A 7,581-nucleotide genomic window follows, 5' to 3' on the forward strand; every position below is an offset into this window, starting at 1 on the left:
CAGTTTTAAATGTGCTTCTGATTACAGATAGCCTGGGATTACACAAGATTTGTATTTTAAAGAGAACCAGTTCGAAGGGAGCATAATTTGCTTTTTTGGTTAAAATAATTTCTTAACATGAAATTCGAAGAGTATGACAATTAGAGATTAGACTGAACAGAAACTGAAATCTACACACACACTATACTCATAGTCACGCAATGCTGATGTTGTTAACATTAATAATCTGAGAATAAAGTATAACAATAATAATTATTTGCACGGTTTGATGTGATATGAGCTAACCGATCTTTAGATTTAATCACCAGGTTAAAAATAAAATAATTTCTTTATATGAAATTCGAATGGCATGACAATTATAGATTACTGTACAGAAATTGAAATCTATGCTAATACACACTACATACACATAGTCACGCAATGCTGATGTTGTTAACATTAACATTTTAAAAACAGAGTATAACAGTAATAATAATTTGCACGGTTTGAAGTGATATGACCTAATTAACTGATCGTTAGATTTAATCACCATTGTTAGCGCGATTTATTGTAATGCTTTTTTCCTCAGCTGGTCAGAACAAAGGGGCAGACTTGTTACTTGCTTGTTCAGATGGCAATATATGGTGAAAATTCTTATTAGGGTCGTATATTCCAAGACGTAGGCTAGAATCTGTAATTACTAAGTACAGGATTCACACCGGTGCGGTGACTGACAGCCACACATGCTCCTCAAAACATTAGATTTATCCGCGCTGGAGCCGAGCCTGTGCACAACCCACGCAATGAAGATAATTCTGCAAGTAGCTGCAATTCCAGGTTTTCAAACGGAGATGGCGACAAAGAGGCAAAACTTACGGACTGCATCTTTAAACAAGTATATGTTCAGCTAATTGTCAGCCTCTTACATGTGTGCTTCTTGTAAACAATTAGCAGATATGCATATAAACAGCCTTTTAATTAACAGAGTACAATAATCACGGCTGATAGTAAGACATGCAAACGCAAAAGAAAACCAAACTGGACGCGAGAACAGCTGTTACTTCTTGCCCAACTTGTTAATGAAAATTCAGAGTTGGGATAACCTCCAAAACCAAAAAAGATGCGTGAGAAAACATATGTGTGCAAAAAAAATGCAGTGTGTTTACGTCCTGAGGCAGATTGCCGGCTACAGCCATTTTAGCCCTGCTGAAAAAGACAACAGACACCATCACGAAATTTGTAATGGTTTTACTGGTTATAATGGTAATTGTACTGGTTTTAATGGAAACTGTAATGGTGCCTGTTGGTCTCTACTGGTAATTGGTCACCTTTAATTGGTGGCTTGATAAAACCACTAAATCCTAATGGAATATGTCCCAAAAGCACACTACAGGAAACCATTTTTTATTGGTTTTAATGGCTAAAAGTTGATGGTTTATAATGTTTGCATTGGTATTTGTAGTGGAAACCATTAGAATTTCTGTGATGGTTTGTATGGGTTTTTTTCAGCATGGTGGATAGTTTGTCATTTGGTCTTAGTGACTTAGGAGTCCTCTTCACTACTGCTAATGTTTCACAGATTTAGGAGCTAGTTTTAGTTCTAAAACACTTTGTGAAATACTCTTAGAGCAAATATTTAGGAGTCCTAAATTTAGGATTGACACGCCCATTACTTTTAAGATTTTTTAAGACACGGAACAGCTTTGAAAAGTCACTGGTTGGGTAATCCTGATGTACTTTATCATGTAGAATAAAACGTGAAAGTATCTTGAGCTTGTGTTAACCACAGACCTTATTTCAGCCATTTAACCAAAAACCCATTCAAAAAACCCATTGACTTCAGGACGATGGAACCGGAAGTGCTAAAATGCTAACTTGCTTCCAAGTTTTGGCCGACAAAAATGCGTCATAGTTCCACCACTCTAGGGCTCAGGCTCAACTAGTATGTGTCAGTCCCTGACAAGTACTGAACTGAGCTCTATTTCACACAATTATGTTAAAATTTCAATTTTGCCGAGTAAATTAACAGTTGATTATGTCTTAAGTGAATGTAAACTGTTGGGAGAATATCGAATGTGTATCTGTGTATTGCAAGAGAAATGCTTAATTGATGCATTACTATTTAAATAACCCCTTTAGATTTTAGTCGACAAAATCTACTGTAGATTCAAATCTATTTAGTTGACTAAAACAATTCAATTCTGTCTGGTTCGAAAACAATGTTGCACAACCAAACACACACGAGAAGTGATAAGGAAATAATGCAATGAGGTCAGAGTTCTTGTGCAAGACTAGGATTGTTTTTAAAAGGCAGCCCAAAAGAAGCTTGCGATCCAAATTGTCTATGTGCTAATTTGCAGCGAAAATGAGAAAAAGAAACCTTCCTTCCTTTATTTCTTGAGTTCAAATAGACCGAAAAGGAGCCTTTGCTTGCTGATATAGTGGTCTTTAACTCCTCCTTGAACTCCTTGCTGCCTTGTATCGCGCTCTCTCATTTTTCACACAGCAGGATTTTGAATCGCACCGATTTGATTTCAGGCATTTGTCGGCAATTTCGCAAAATCTGTTAGCGAGTGAAAACCGGGGCTAAAATCATGCAGTGTGAACTAGGCACAAGAAAACATGGGACTATAAGTACTGAACCAAATTAGGACTAATAAATTAGACAGCAGGTGAACTGAATACAATAATCATATACTGGGAAACTAGGTCACACAAGGCACTGAAGACAAACCCAAAAACACAATGGGCCTCATTCATGAAACACGTGCAGAACAAATTTTTATGTAAATTGTTCATAAAGCCGTTCTGACGTAAACTTTCGAATTCATGAAATTCATGTTCATATTTTCAAAATGTTAGTTGATATGAAAGAAATGTACACATGGTCCCTACCACGTCCAATGGTGCGTAAAGCATTCTGTTTCTTTTTGGCAGACTGATGACGCTGAATTTTGATGCACTGCCATAATAATTACAAGTTAATTTGCCCTTGCCCACTTTTTGAAAATGTTTTTTTTTTTTGAGTTGATAACTGTAAAACGCTGCTCTCGTCACTATCACTTTTTACCCATCCGTAAATATAGGACGGGTGGGACAAATAGCGACCAACCATCCTACTTGTACAACGACTGCCTACAGCAATGGAAAAGTCAATATTACTGGTTACTGCTGTTTTATATTTAGTACAGTTCTTAAAAACGAGATACTAGTAATATGTTGCTGCCGTGGATATTCCAAATCATAGCAACTAAAGTGTCTCAGCTGGAAAAATGCTGTGTCACCAAAACGTTTTTAAGCGCCACCAGCTGATCGTTTTAAGAAGAGCACCTGACATTTTTTCAGCAGAATCATTCATCATTCATCTGAATGCATGAGTTTTATCATTGAGGTGCCATGCAAACTTTTTTTTTTTTTTTACAGATTTCCACATGAAAAAAAATTGCTGTCTGAATAGGGCATGTGAGTTGATGTGATGAAATTCCTGTGCCCATAGTGTGCATATTCACACCAAAGTTTTCTCATTGAAAGTCAATATGTGTAGAATGTGTAGAAATCATAAGGACTTTAAAAAACTCACAGCCTGGTACAGAAGACTCCTTTGTGGTCTCTCCTTTCTTGTTACCTTAAAATGAAAGTAAAAGAGGCCAATTCTGTTATAAAACAAGTTAGTTTACCAATTACAGTTTCTTTCTCTAGCAATGGAAATATTGAGCAAATATTGTAAGTTACAGTACTAACCCAAGGTTTTTCAATCAAAGACTTCTGGCTCGGAGGCACTCTTCAGGTCGTGAGTCAGCATCTAATGTAACTCTTGTTATCCCGGATATTTAAAGATAAATTGGTGACCTCCCCAGTGAGGCAATCCAGACTGGAAACGCCCCTCTGAAAAGACAAGCTCCTGTCCTCTCGTCTGTATCACGTCTCACCCACAGCAACAATATTCCTGCTTTTCTTCATTGTTCAATAGGTTGTGATTCATTATGTGATTTAAAAGTGATATGCTAACTGCTAGATCATTTGATCTTACTAAGGTAACTTACTGGGCATTTAAATACAGATGTGCAGGATTTATAACCATAAGGGAAGGTGCAAGGCAGTTGTCAAGAGCAGTGATGCCAACTTAGCAAATTTGTACTTTTCAGACTATCCTAGCAACCTGGCAGCAAATTTAGCAAAACATTTTTTTGTATATATATATAACTTTTTAAAAGTGACTAAAAAAGGCACATGTTTTCATCTAAATGACAAAAATGGGGAACGCTAGCCAGCCAAGCAGCACATCAGCCTGGAGAGCTTGAGAAACAATACACACGTCACATGTGAATTATAAAGTTGCTAGTTTCACTTGTTCAATTATAATTGTTTATTTATGATACAACATGTTGTTAGCTTGCAACTATAATTATTGTTCAGCTAAAGAATATGTGAAAAATGGAAAAGGTACTGGTAATTTTCTGCCAATGCATCATATCTGTTAAGTAGTAACCCTAAAACCCAAAATTTAACGTGTAATTTAAAACACCTGTGAAAAATCAATACAGATTGCTTAATATTAACACAGTGCACTGTGCCTTATTTTTACAGACTTTTATTACAGAGTAGGAGATGAACTCCCAGTACACTGCTTAAAACTATTATACTAATTTTTTTTTTTTTTTCAGAATCAGAATTAGCTTTATTGCCAGGTATGTTTGCACATACGAGGAATTTGTTTTGGTGACAGAAGCTCCACAGTGCGACAGAATGACAGTGACAAGACAAGAGAGATAATAAAAATAATAATATACAATATACAAAATAGACAATGTGCAAAATAGCACAAACACAATATACAAAATAGACAATTTAGTATGTACAGGTATGTTAGGTGCAAATTTGAAATGTAATAAGTATGTGTGTTAAATAAATAAATGTATGATAGTGTTGTGTGTTTCCTGTTTATTGTTAAGTGTTCAAATGTTCATGAGATGGATGGCTTGAGGAAAGAAACTGTTCCTGTGTCTGGTCGTTCTGGTGCTCAGTGCTCTGTAGCGTCGACCAGATGGCAACAGTTCAAAGAGGGAGTGTGCTGGATGTGAGGGGTCCAGAGTGATTCTGCCAGCCCTTTTGCTCACTCTGGATGAGTACAGTTCTTGGAGAGAAGGGAGGGTTGTACCAATGATTCGCTCAGCAGTCCGGACTACACTCTGTAGTCTTCTGAGGTCAGATTTCGTAGCTGAGCTGAACCAGACAGTTACTGAAGTGCAGAGGATGGATTCAATGATGGCGGAGTAGAACTGTTTCAGCAGCTCCTGTGACAGGTTGAACTTCCTCAGCTGGCGAAAGAAGTACAACCTCTGCTGGGCCTTTTTAACAATGGAGTCTATGTGAGTGTCCCACTTCAGGTCCTGAGAGATTGTGGTGCCCAGGAACCTGAATGACTCCACTGCAGTCACAGTGCTGTCCATGATGGTGAGTGGGGGGAGAGCAGGGAGGTTTCTCCTGAAGTCCACGGTCATCTCCACAGTTTTGAGCATGTTGAGCTCCAGGTTGTTGAGACTGCACCAGACAGACAGCTGCTCGACCTCCTGTCTGTAAGCAGACTCATCACCGTCCTGAATGAGGCCGATAAGTGTGGTGTCGTCTGCAAACTTCAGGAGCTTGACAGAGGGGTCTTTAGACGTGCAGTCGTTGGTGTAGAGGGAGAAGAGCAGTGGGGAGAGAACACAACCCTGAGGAGCTCCAGTGCTGGTTATACGGGTGCTGGATGTGTATTTTCCCAGCCTCACTAGCTGCTGCCTGTCTGTCAGGAAGCTGTTGATCCACTGACAGACGGAGGTGGGCACGGAGAGCTGAGATAGTTTGGGCAGGAGGAGGTTTGGGATGATAGTGTTAAAGGCCGAGCTGAAGTCCACGAACAGGATCCTCACATAAGTCCCTGGTCTGTCTAGATGTTGCAGAACATAATGCAGTCCCATGTTAACTGCATCGTCCACAGACCTGTTTGCTCTGTAGGCAAACTGAAGAGGATCCAGCAAGGGTCCAGTGATGTCCTTCAGGTGGGCCAGCACCAGTTTTTCAAAAGACTTCATGACCACAGACGTTAGAGCCACAGGTCTGTAGTCATTAAGTCCCGTAATTTTGGGTTTCTTTGGGACGGGGATGATGGTGGAGCGTTTGAAGCATGAAGGGACTTCGCACAGCTCCAGTGATCTGTTGAAGATCTGTGTGAAGATGGGGGCCAGCTGGTCAGCACAGGATTTCAGACAGACTGGTGTAACACAGTCTGGGCCTGGTGCTTTTTTCCTTTTCTGCTTCCGGAAGACCTGGCGCACCTCGTCTTCACTGATCTGAATTGCAGGTGTGGGGGAGAGGGGGGTTGCTGGAGGTGTGAATGGTTGTGTGGAGAGGTGTTCAGGGCGGGTGTGGGGTGTTTTTTCAAACCTGCAGTAGAACTCGTTCAGATCGTCTGCCAGGTGTTGATTCTCCACAGTGCTGGGGGATGGTGTCTTGTAATTGGTGATTTCTTTTAGACTTTTCCACACTGATGCCGAGTCGCTGGAAGTGAACTGAGTCCTTATTTTTTCCGAATAATTCCTCTTTGCCACTCTGATCTCCTTTTCCAGTGTGTATTTAGCCTGTTTATACAAGACATTATCCCCCTTCCTGTGAGCATCTTCTTTGGCCTGACGGAGCTGTCTGAGTTTTGCAGTGAACCATGGTTTGTCATTGTTGTAAGTTAAATGAGTCCTGGTAGGAATGCACATGTCTTCACAGAAACTGATATAAGATGTTACAGTCTCTGTGAGCTCGTCCAGATCGGTGGCAGCAGCTTCAAAAACACTCCAATCAGTGAGGTCAAAACAAGCTTGTAAATCCTGCTCTGCTTCATTAGTCCATCTTTTTACAGTCCTTAATACAGGTTTAGCTGATTTCAGTTTCTGCCTGTAGGTCGGTATAAGATGAACCAAACAGTGATCAGAGAGCCCCAAAGCTGCCCGTGGAACAGAGTGATATGCATTCTTTATTGTGGTGTAACAGTGATCCAATATATTACTGTCTCTGGTGGGACATGTGATGTGCTGTCTGTATTTTGGCAGTTCACGGGAGAGATTTGCTTTATTAAAGTCCCCGAGAATGATTAAAACAGAGTCCGGGTGTTGTTGTTCTGTCTCTGTGATCTGATCAGCGAGTTTCTGTAAAGCGGAGCTCACGTGTGCTTGCGGAGGAATGTACACACTTACGAGAATGAACGAGCAAAACTCCCGCGGCGCTGCTGTCTGTCTGTCAGGAAGCTGTTGATCCACTGACAGACGGAGGTGGGCACGGAGAGCTGAGTTAGTTTGGGCAGGAGGAGGTTTGGGATGATAGTGTTAAAAGCCGAGCTGAAGTCCACAAGCAGGATCCTCACATACTGTAAGTCCCTGGTCTGTCCAGATGCTGCAAGATGAAGTGCAGTCCCATGTTGACTGCATCATCCACAGACCTGTTTGCTCTGTAGGCAAACTGCAGGGGGTCCAGTAAGGGTCCAGTGATGTCCTTCAGATAAGCCAAAACCAGTTTTTCGAATGATCTCATTGCCACAGACGTTAGAGCCACAGGTCTGTAGTCATCAAGTCC

At 40.6% G+C, this 7,581-nt stretch overlaps 1 protein-coding gene across 2 annotated transcripts in view; it reads right to left on the minus strand.

The window, feature by feature from the left end:
- The window catches only part of LOC107717337 (single-pass membrane and coiled-coil domain-containing protein 3-like), an 8,999-nt gene extending 5,201 nt beyond the window's left edge, over positions 1-3,798 (minus strand). For both annotated transcript variants that reach the window (XR_001637306.1, XM_016524037.1), the window contains exons 1-2: positions 3,721-3,798; positions 3,560-3,604 (exon numbers count right to left, since the gene is read on the minus strand). The gene's annotated coding sequence lies outside the window, so the exon portion shown is untranslated. The remainder of the gene's footprint in view (positions 1-3,559; positions 3,605-3,720) is intronic.
- Between the last annotated feature and the right edge of the window lie 3,783 nt (positions 3,799-7,581).

This window comes from Sinocyclocheilus rhinocerous, unplaced genomic scaffold (genome assembly GCF_001515625.1).
Source record: "Sinocyclocheilus rhinocerous isolate Xijiao unplaced genomic scaffold, SAMN03320098_v1.1 scaffold991, whole genome shotgun sequence".
NCBI lineage: Eukaryota > Metazoa > Chordata > Actinopteri > Cypriniformes > Cyprinidae > Sinocyclocheilus > Sinocyclocheilus rhinocerous.